The sequence below is a fragment of the Arvicola amphibius genome, chromosome 10, assembly GCF_903992535.2.
Source record: "Arvicola amphibius chromosome 10, mArvAmp1.2, whole genome shotgun sequence".
Classification (NCBI taxonomy): Eukaryota; Metazoa; Chordata; class Mammalia; order Rodentia; family Cricetidae; genus Arvicola; species Arvicola amphibius.
In genome coordinates this window covers 107,698,324-107,709,633 of record NC_052056.1, presented here as the reverse complement: position 1 = coordinate 107,709,633, position 11,310 = coordinate 107,698,324, and the positions used below count along the sequence as shown (strand labels likewise).

General features: G+C 48.2%; 1 non-coding gene across 1 annotated transcript; it reads right to left on the bottom strand.

Annotated features, from left to right (window-relative positions):
- Nucleotides 1-292: 292 nt before the first annotated feature.
- LOC119825853 lies at nt 293-463 on the bottom strand. Its single transcript, XR_005287316.1, has one exon. It is a non-coding gene; the product is annotated as a U1 spliceosomal RNA (small nuclear RNA).
- Between the last annotated feature and the right edge of the window lie 10,847 nt (nt 464-11,310).

Below are 11,310 nucleotides of genomic sequence, written 5' to 3'. Positions count from 1 at the left end.
GTGCTTTAAAAAAAAAAAGGCTGACAAATGCTTTATTTTACATACCTACTCTCAGATGTGTGCAGTGTGTATTACTATATTAAAAAACCCGCTGGGCGGTGGTGGTGCATGCCTTTAATTCTGGCACTTGGGAAGCAGATCTCTGTGAGTCTGAGGCCAGCCTGGTCTACAGAGCGAGTGCCAGGACAGGCTCCAAAGCTACACAGAGAAACTGAAAGGGGGTGGGGGGGTGGGAGAGGGACCCTAAGAGGTCATGATATGACTCCATTTTTTTAAATTAAGGTTTCTTTTCAGGGGAAGGCTTGAACAAGTCGTCGTCACTGTCATTCCCCCCACCACAAATTATGCAGTTTCCTGCATCTGGCGAAATTGCTGGAGTTGGTGCATCCGGAGTGCAAGGGAGAAGCCTCGCCCTGGGAAAACTGCCTTTGTGATCATGGCACCTCTCCTGCCAGGTAAGTCTACGCTCTTCGTTTCTTTAAGGCAGCATTTTCCAAATTCATTTATCACAGACCCTTTTCTTGGAGAAACACCCTTTGACATCTTGCCAGAGAACCATTTAGGGAATACTGGCCTGAACAAACCCTTCTCTGCTCCCCTGTGAGTACTGACTCAAAGGCTTGCAGGAAAAAGAGCACCTCAGAAATCATGAAGACCCCTCGAGAGCTGGAGACGCGTTTTCGGCCTCTGTCACTGGTGGCCCAAGCTTTCTGTTCAGTTTCTAAACAAGCTAATAGACTGAAAAAGGGATCTTTGACAGCTGTGGAAAATATACCCATGCAGCAAAAAATGAATAAATACCCCAGGCATTTTCTAGTTTATCTATTTGTGCATTGGTAAATACATACCCACACATACATATACATGCATACACACATATTCATGTACATACATACATACATACATACATACATACAGAAGTGCCTTTGTCAGCTTGGTCAGCGTTTCACAAATGAATCCAGAGAATACTTAAGGCTGACAAGAGCACACACAACACACACAATGCCTTCCCCACAAGCATGAGGCCTGAAGTCTGTGAGGCAAGCACTGTGCCAGGGAGTTACAGCCTTGGTCCTTGGTGAATTTATGAGGGAAAATAACTTTAGTCCATGTTAAGAAGGATGAGAGAGTCGGGTGGTGGTGGCAAGTGCCTTTAATCCCAGCACCCGGCAGAGGCAGGTGAACCTCTGAGTTTGACCGCAGCCTGGACTATAAAAGCTAGTTCCAGGACAGCCAGGGCTGTCTCAACCCTCACCCCCTCACCAACAAAAAGAAGAAGAAGGAAGAGGGGGAGGAGGAAGAGGAGGAGAAAGAAGAAGGAGATGAAGAAGAAGAAGAAGAAGAAGAAGAAGAAGAAGAAGAAGAAGAAGAAGAAGAAGAAGAAGAAGAAGAAGAAGAAGAAGGTGAAGAAAGCCAAGTGCAGTCAGTGACCTGCTTGTAATCAGGCGCTCAAAAGACAGGGGTAGGTGAATCTCTGTGAGTTCAAGACAAGCCAGGTCTTCATAGAGACCCTGTCTAAAAAGAAATAAGAAATGTAGGAGGGTTGAATATTATACTAGGTTAGAACTTTCGATCCTCTAAATCTATAAACTCTCAAAGGAAGCCTATGTAGGCAAAATGTGAAAACAAACACTTTTTTTTAATTGAAGCTGAAACAGAACTGTAATCTTCTTTCCAAACGAAAGGTGAATGTGGCATCCTATCCAAATTCAGGCTTTAGTTCTGAGGCTCTCAGACACTAGCGGGTTTCAGGATGTCCTGGGAAATGTTGGGTGGAGGGTGACATGGTGGCACCCAGAAGTCTGCACTTCTGAGATGTTCCTAGCTTTTGATGGCGCTTCTGGTCCAGGAAGGCTTCCCATCCAGCTTTGAGATGCTGAGCCTCTCCTCCTCCTGAAGAGTCTCTCAGTAGGGAGGGGACCCATGCAGCTTCGGTGAGCACTAATCCCTGGGAACTTTTTAAAGTTGAAACTGCTAAGATCTGCCATTTGGTGTTTCTGTGTCTCAAATCCTGTGTGGTTTTCCACCAGGGACCTGGTGCTGGACACCAGCTACTCAGAAGGCTAAGGGAGGAGGGTGGCAAGTTCAAGACCTGACTGGGCAATTTATCCAAGACTCTGTCTCAAAATAAAAAGGAAAAGGGAACTGGGGACAGCCCGGAAGAGACTTTTTCCCTAGCATGTCCAAGGCCCTAGGTTCAGTTTCTATGAGTGAGGGAGAGAAGGAAAGGGGAAGGTGTAGAAGGAGCAGTGGGCTGCGTCCTGCCACCCGGCTAGCTTTACACCCGAAATAATTACATGGAAATTGTATTCATTTAAACACTGCCTGGCCCATTAGTTTCAGCCTCTTATTGGCTAATTCTCACATCTTGCTTTAACCCATATTTAGTAATCTGTGTAGCACCACGAGGTGGTGTCTTACCGAGAAGGCTCTTAGCCTGCATCCATCTCGGAGAGGAGAGGCATGGTGTCTGCCTGAGGCGTCTGCCTGACTCTGCTTTCTTTCTCCTACAATTCTGTTCTGTCTACTCCGCCTACCTAATTTTCTGTCCTATTAAAGGGCCAAGGCAGTTTCTTTATTAACCAATAAAAATAACACATAGACAGATAACCCTCCTCCATCAGGAAGGGGTAGTGTGGAGGGACAAAGGAGTGTGTGAGGGGGGAGGGGAGGGAGGAGACCTAGACTGAGAGTCTTCTGGGAGAAAGGTTGAGGACATAGACCGAACTGGGTGGTAGCTCATTAGCAGAACCAACAGGAGAAAGCCGGAAGCCGTAACTACACTCTCCTGGTCACTCTGGCTTTCTGTGAGCCACACAATAAACACAGCTGGCTGAGTAGACGGTTTGAGTGAGAGGACGCCTAGCCATCTGAGCCTTTCATGTACCTTCCCTGTCTACCACCTTCTTTTCTCTTTCTTTCCTCCTCCTCCTCACCTTCCTCTTCCTTTTCTATTATTATTGCTATTTATTTGTGACAAGATCTCTCTCTGAGCCCAGGCCGGGCTCAAACTCATGGTCCTCCTGCATCCATATTACTACGCTGGCATCCAATACTACATTTCGGTCAGACATGATGGTGGCCTACAGCATGGTCTTCTGAAGTCAGATGGGTGCAAGTCCTGGCCTGGTCACTTCCCAGCCGAAGAACTTGCAGAGTAATTCAATGTTTCCTAACATTCTCTCGGGAGCAGAAGGCTGACTGGAAGCCACGGATTGCCGCAGCTGCCCCTACCTCAGAAGACCATCATCCTGCATGATGTTTGCTTGGGAAAAGATCAAAACTCAAAAGCTGAAGTCTGACTGCTTCCAAGCGCCGATCACCTTCATGCCATGGTGACGCTGAGAAACCATTAGTTGAATCATCCTAAGACTGACTCCACCTGCAGCCAGAAAGATCCGACCTTTGACAGGTTGCAATGGGCAACCAAGGCTAAGAGAGGAAAACGAGCCGCCAGGTAGACACAGACGCAGCGCCCTTTTGACTCCCCGTTTTCTGGAACTGCTCTTTGCATCAGGCTCTGCTAAACTCTTGGCTTTCTTGCCTTTCTTTTCTTCTCTTCCCTCCCCTCCTCTTCCCTTCCCTCCCTTCCCTTCCTTTCTGCACACACAAAGGAGAATGTAGGCTGGTCCCTCTGGTCTCCAGCTGTTCTCACACGGTCCTGCCTGCTGAGCCGCCTGTGTGACTCAGTTCCTGCTGCTGATTCACCCTTTGTGTGGCCAAGGGTATCTGTGAGGCAGCGCAGCTTGACGATATTCTAAGTCTCTAACGTGCTTGTGGCTGGACCCTTTCCTAGCCCCCCCCCCCTTTTTTTGGCTCCTGCTTAAGACTGCTGCCAAACATGTGACCACTCGTCATTCCTCCCTATCTCTTCTTCCATAAGCACCTGCTTCTCAGGGATTAAAGGACTACCCCAGGATCTGGAGAGATTGAGAGCACAGAATGCTCTCCCAGAGGACCCAAGGTCAGTCCCCAGTACCCAAAGTCAGGTGGATCACAACCACCTGGAACCCCAGCTCTTAGGAATCTGGTTTCCTCTTTTGGACTCTGCGGGCCCCTGCACACTCTTTGGCCCTTGTGCACGCATGCACATGCACGCGTGCGCACACACACACACACACATATACACACACTAAAAATAAAGGATGCACTGTACTCTTCCTTCTGGCATTTTATTTCAAGCAATTAACATGTAGTGTCTGAGTTTGGACACTGGTGTCTCTGATGGTCATGAACTTGAGAGTGAGGGCACCTGTGGCCTGGTCAACAGGCTGTGAGACATCTTTGATTACAAGCTGTGCCCTGAATTGTAATTTCTCCATTTAAAGTGCAAACTTCAGTATTCAGTACACCCAGAGTCCACGGACAAATCAATCTAGCCACATCATCATCCGGAACCTCTGAGCAGTTGGTACCCGTTCCTCCCCTCCCAGCCCCTAGCAACCATTGATCTACTTATCTCTACAGCTATGTCTGTTCTGGACAGTTCTTGTACATGGAACCCTAGCACAGGATCTTTTGTGACTGGTTTCTTTTACTTAGCATCATGCTGTCAAGGTTCATGCTTGTTGCTGAATATATGAGCATTTGTATTTTTTTCATTTGAAATTATTTTTCCTGGATATGTATGAATGTTTTGCCTGTATGTATGTATGTGCACTACATGCATAGAGTACCTGAGGAGGCTGGAAGAGGGAACCAGAGTCCCTGGAACTGGAGCTAAAGGCTGTGCTGAGCCACCAAGTTGATGCTGGAACCCAGGTCCTCTGCAGAGCAGCCAAAGCTCTAACCACTGAGTCACCTCTCCAGCATCTGCAGCATCTCCAGCATCTGCAGAGCAGCCAGTGTTCTAACCACTTAGTCACTTCTCCAGCATCTGCAGAGCAGCCAGCGCTCTAACCACTGAGTCACCTCTCCAGCATCTGCAGCATCTGCAGAGCAGCCAACGCTCTAACCACTTAGTCACTGCTCCAGCATCTGTAGCCTTCTATTGTTTAATACTTTGTGCGGATGTCTGTGGGTTTTGTTTGTTTGTTTGTTTTTGTTTTTTGAGACAGGGTTTCTCTGTAGCTTTGGAGGCTATCCCGGAACTAGCTCTTGTAGACCAGGCTGGCCTCAAACTCACAGAGATCCACCAGCCTCTGCCTCCTGAGCGCTGGGATTAAAGGTGTGTGCCACCACCGCCTGGCTGGATGTCTGTTTTTTATTTAGCTGCTCACTGTAGGGAGTTAGTGAAGTCCTACGTGAAAGTGTGTTGTTTGGCATGGGCATGGCCAGGTCAAGGACCCCAAAGTCTCAGCCCCACGGGATTGGTAAAACCTTCCCTGGGTGAGACTCGGGGACAGAACGGCAAAGCCTTCTTCGGGTCCGAGTGTGAATGCTGACAGTGTCAGAAAGTGTCCACTGTCGTCTCCTCCCTCCCTTCTCCTGGCCTCACTGCTGCCCCACCACGCTGCTCCTACTGCTTCCTTCCTCGCTCAGCTGTGTAGGAAGACTACACCAGTTTGCCTGTGTGTAATTACACAACCTCCGTTCAGCTGAACGCAACAATCCCGCCTCCCTGTGCAACGGGGTATAATAAACATCCTGCACCTCCAGGGTGCTCCGTTAGTGCAAGCACAGGCTATCCCATCCCAGCTTCTCTGTATGTGTATCTGTCCTTTCTTCAATCCTTCACTGCCTGCAGTCGGGGTTCCTGGACCCGAGATGTGCAAAGATGCAGCAACTCCTCACCTGATGTACACTCGGGTTGGTTATGCAGTACACACATCCACATCCAGTTCTCTGTGCAGCTAAGTTTGAAATAGGTATGTGTCCGGGAGTGACCATGCCGTCACACCCAGTTGCAAAGTGGCACCATCTACCAGCAAGGTATGCAGGGTCCAGCTTCCTCAAACCTTGCCCACTGACTGTTATTTTTAACTTTTTCTCAGGGGGGTGAACAAGAAGGGGGCTGGCTTGAGACTTCCTATGCAGTCTAGGTTGGCCTCAGTTTGAGACTCCCCTGCTTCGGCTTTACAATGCTGGCTTTACACCCGTGCTCCACCAATGCCTGTTTTCTGTCTTATCGATCTAAGTGGGTGAGAATCAGTAGCTATTTAATTGTTGCATTGCATTTAGTTTTTTTTTTTAAAGTCCCCCCTCCTTCATGCTTCCCCCTCCCGCATTTCTGATCTTTACAAGATCTTTCGGTGTTTCTTCAGGAAGCAAGCATCAAGAATAATTTGCTGGCTTGCACAAGACAGCTCAGTTAGCCGCAGAATGCGAATGAGACTGTAATCAGGATTTCGATTCTGGGAGCACTGCCCTCATACTACCCTGCTATTCCAGCTCCGGAGCAGGTGGGTCAAGAGTCACAGTGAATCCGAGGGAAGGTGGAGACTTGGTGCGGGACCACTGCAGGGGACGCACAACTGCGGACCATCTCAGGCATCATGACCTTGCTGCTTCCTGCTCAATACTTCAGGGACACGCTGTCCTGCAGCAGCACAGGAATATGCTAAAACCCCAGGTATAGCGAGGGAGGGGCAGAGGTGAGGAAAGAGGAGGGAGAGGGAGAAGAGCAGGATGGAGAGGAAGGGAGAGAGGAGCCTACAGGTAGTGTGGGGAGTACATCCACCGTCTGCAGCTTTCCCTGCACAGTCTATGGGGAAAGGCTCCTGGAACACTGGTTCCTAGGATGGGAACACCAAGGAAGAATGACTTCCTAGCCCTTGCCTCTCCCAGCGGGGGCGGTAGAAGTCAGTCTTGTTTTGTAAAATAGCCTCATTCATTACTGTGCACGCTTATGGACTAAGGGAACTGAAGAGTTCTCGCTCTTGCGTACATTTTCTATTCATGACCGTGCAAAGTAAAGATCAATATTTTATGAAATAATCTCACTGGAGATTAAGCACCACGACTCTATTCTAGTTCGGAGAGTCTTCATGTTGCCTGACACCGGCTGAGCAAGGCCTGAAGCTGCTGCACGAAGCTCTCCTGCTTCGCTTGGAAAGGCAACTTCGAATTGCCAGACTATGAAACCTTGCTAGCGTTACAGAGGAAAATAGGTCAGTGTTGTAGCCTGGTTTTCATTCCTAGCATTAAATACCCGTCTGGGTGACACTGTACACAAAAGAGGTTCACTTAGCTTTGGAGGTTCTAGGGTTCACAGACATGTAGAGATGTTCTCTACATGTGATGTCTGGGACAGCTCAGGGTATCCATATGGCAACAAGCAGCCGTGTGTGTGTGTGTGTGTGTAAGTAACTGTTCTTCTGCCACAAGGATTTATCAAAGGGACCTCCACTCTGATGACTTTACTAGTCCTAATCCTTCCCCAAGACCGTACCTCTGAACACTGTAGCTGGGCTGTTTCTCACACGCTTAATACCTCACAGTGGGAATGAAATTTCAGAACATGGAGCTTTGGGGGCTAGATGGAAACCACATCCCAACCACAGCTATCAGCGTGTGGCAAAGCTCTCGAAGCCTGATACTCATTTCGGGATATTTCTAAAAGATACATTTCCGCCCTGAGTGCAGGAGTGTGGAGTGGGTCCTCCACGCCCACTGGTGGGGCTGGAAGGCCTCCACACCAGCTGCCTTCCGCTTACCTTGTCCTCCCTGGCCAACACCACAGTACGACACAACCACTTCCAGAGAACTTTAAACTCTCCAGTTCCCTTCCGTGTCTCCTGCCTATCCCGCTGTGAAACCCAAGTTAGTCTCAAACTTTTATCCTGCCTGGGCCTCTTTACAGCCGTTAAGTAGGGTCACAAGCAAGAATGTATGGTACCCTCTTCCTACTCCGTTAAAGGAACTCGGATTCAGGAATCGACGTTCTCAAGGTCATAGAATCAGGTTTAGAGTCCAACGTGTCTAACTTCAAAAGGCTTGAGTTCTTCGCCCCAGCAATGGACGCCTTCTGTAGTAGACTCCAAACCTGCCCGCTCCTCCCGCACCACTTCTTCACACGCAACAGCTGAAAAGCAAGCCAGGCGCTCATGACTTTTGGTTTTATATAAGGCTGAGAACATCCATTGAAAGTCAGCACTGGTGAGTTTCTGTGCTCTGGTCACCTTACACCGGAAATGGCAACACTTGGCAGAGGTCGCAGAACCAGGTCCCAAACTGCGCGCTTAGCGTGCTGCAGGGCACGCACGCGCTCTGACTATCCCCCGCCCCCATCACCAGCAACACCCGACGTGATGTCTTCCTGCAGATGGCAGTGAGGCGGGCGATGCTGGGCCACTGACCACTCGCTAACCAGTAAAAGCAGAGGGACAGCAGCAAAGAGAGTTCTATCGCATAATTAGGAACACAGCAAAGCACTCCCATCCCACGGCTTCCCTTCTTAGGAACGTACAGAAGAGAAATATTGAGGTGTGGGAGGGAGCGACCATATTTACCCACCAAAGGACTAGTCTATGACGTCCCCTCAGTTTTAACTGCACTGCACTTGTGCACTGGTTACGCTGGCTGCCTGAGGCCGACCGGAACCCACATCCGTCCCTCTACCTAAAGAAGGGAAGCCATGGGGCAGGGGAGATGGCACAGTGAACAAAAGTCTGATGACCCCAGTCCAATCCTCAGGACCCACGTAAAGGTGGAAGGAGATGACTGACTCCGGAAAGTTGTCCCTGCCCTACACACACACACACACACACACCACACACACTCACACACACTCACACACACACACCACACACACTCACACACACTCACACACACACACCACACACACTCACACACACAATCTCACACACACACCACACTCACACACCACACACACTCTTACACACCACACACCACACACACACTCACACACACTCACACCACACACACACCACACACACTCACACACACACACACACTTTTAAAAGTGGAAACAGCAAACTGTAAAGAATGTACATTTGCATACAAATTGCCCACGGGGTAAAGCTAATATGTTTAAAATTTTATTGTGGGCGGGTGGCAAGATGGCTCAGTGGTTAAGAGCGCTGGCTTCTCTGGCAGAGGAACTGGTGTCAATTCCTAGCATCTACAAGGTGATTGACAACTGTCACTTCCAGGGAATCTGATACCCTCTTCTGGCCTCTGTGCGCACTGACATGTGGTTCGCAGACCTATATGCAGGCAAACACTTATGAAATAAAAAATAAATCTTAAAATTTTTTTAAAAAGTTGTTTATCTTATAGCATTGTGTATGCAACATGCAAGTATACTCAGGTTTTTGGTATATGTAAGGCCCAAGGATGTCCACAGTGATTGTCTCAAGGAAGCAGGTGTCTTAGGGTTCCTATTGCCATGATTAAAAAAAAGAAGAAAACAAAACAAAACAAAACAACAAAAGCAACTTGGGAGGAAGGGTTTATCTTAGCTTATGATTTCACATTCTATCTTCAAGGGAAGTCAAGGAACTCAAGGCAAGAACTGAAGCGCAGAAGGATGGGGGAGGCTGCTCACTTGCTTGCTCCCCAGGATGCTCACCATGGCTTGCTCAGTTGTTGTGGGATATTTGTAGACTGTGGGAAGATATATTGCTGTGATTGGTTTAGCTGAATGGCCGGTAGCTAGGCAGGAAGTATAGGCGGGACTTCCGGACAGAGAGCGAGAAAGTAGGATATGATGAATCTAGGCACGAGAGAGACGCGGTGGAGATGCCAAGCAAGTTGGACACACAGAATGGGAGACAGGTAAAGGCCACATGGTAGGAGGTAGACTAATATAAATATGGGTTAATTTAATTTTTTTTTTTTTTGGTTTTTTTGAGACAGGGTTTCACTGTAGTTTTAGAGTCTGTCCTGGAACTAGCTCTGTAGACCAGGCTGGCCTCTAACTCACAGAGATCTACCTACCTCTGCCTCCTGAGTGCTAGAATTAAAGGTGTGCACCACCACTGCCCGGCAGGTTAATTTAGGTTTTAAGAGTTAGTGGGACAAGCCTAAGCTAAGGCCGGGCCTTCATAATTAATAAGTCTCTGTGTCTTTCATTATTTGGGAGTGGGCTGGTGGAACAGAAAAAGACTTGCTACACTTGGCCTGCTTTTTCACGGCACCCAGGATCTGCCTAGGGATGCCATTTTCCAGTAGACTGGGCCCTCCCACATCAAGAGTCAATAAAGAAAATGCCCTCAGCCGGGCGGTGGTGGCGCACGCCTTTAATCCCAGCACTCGGGAGGCAGAGGCAGGCGGATCTCTGTGAGTTCGAGACCAGCCTGGTCTACAAGAGCTAGTTCCAGGATAGGCTTCAAAGCTACAGAGAAACCCTGTCTCGAAAAACCAAAAAAAAAAAAAAAAAAAAAAAAAAAGAAAGAAAAAAAAAGAAAATGCCCTCGTAGGCTTGTCCATAGGTCAACCTGGTGGAGCATTTTCTTAATGAGGTGAGGTGCCCCCTCCCAAAGGACTCCAGAATGGGCCAACTGATGTAAAACCAGACAGCTCATTAGTGATTTTCGCCTTCTGTTTTATAGAACACCAACCTGTTTTATACTGAAAATGCATAGCTTTTCCAAATTCAGGGAAATCCACCATAGCATTCCTTGCTCTGTTTTCTTACCAGAAGTAGTGATCGTTTTTGCTTTCCATTTGCTTAGGTTCCCACACGCTACCTATTGGAAGGCCTTCTAGAAGAATCCTCATTTCCCGTGGACGCAGGAGTCACCTCTCAGAAGCTCTGGTGCCCTGCTCCACCAAGTACAGACGCACCGCGGAGCCTCTCACCACCGTTCCCTGTTTCCTAGGCTCCCTGAACGTCCTCTTACGTTGGTGATAGGCCTTCAAGCTTCCTCAGAAATGGTGGTAAATTTCTTACTGTCTCTTACCAAATACCCTTATTTTACTGGTCCCCTGGTAGGTGCGGTGTAACTCTCCAAGCTCCCAAAAGTTAGGGCATTTCTCCCCCATCTTTCCATTTCCAATATCACCTTTACAAGGTTCTAAGTCACTCATTCGTTCATTCTCTCCCCCTTCTTCCCCTCATGCCCTTTATTCTTCTGTGATGCTTTTACTCAGCTGCCCTACCCGCCTGCACCCAAAGCTTTGAGAGTCTCTTTTGTAAGTGGCTCTAAATTTTACCACCATGAGTTGAACTTTAAAAAGTGTGGTTTTTATAGAAAAAGCACATGCTTACAGACGAGAGCACAGGTCATAAATAGCTACTTGATGGATTTTTTTCTACAAAAATAAGCAATGGGATCCTGTAATAGACAGCTACCAGGAGCCTGCAGCAGCCACCACGCAACCCCAGCACTAACCACTGTCAATCATCTCCAGCATTATGGATCTGCTGCTCGGCTTCTGAATTTCTGTAGACATGGAATCATAAAC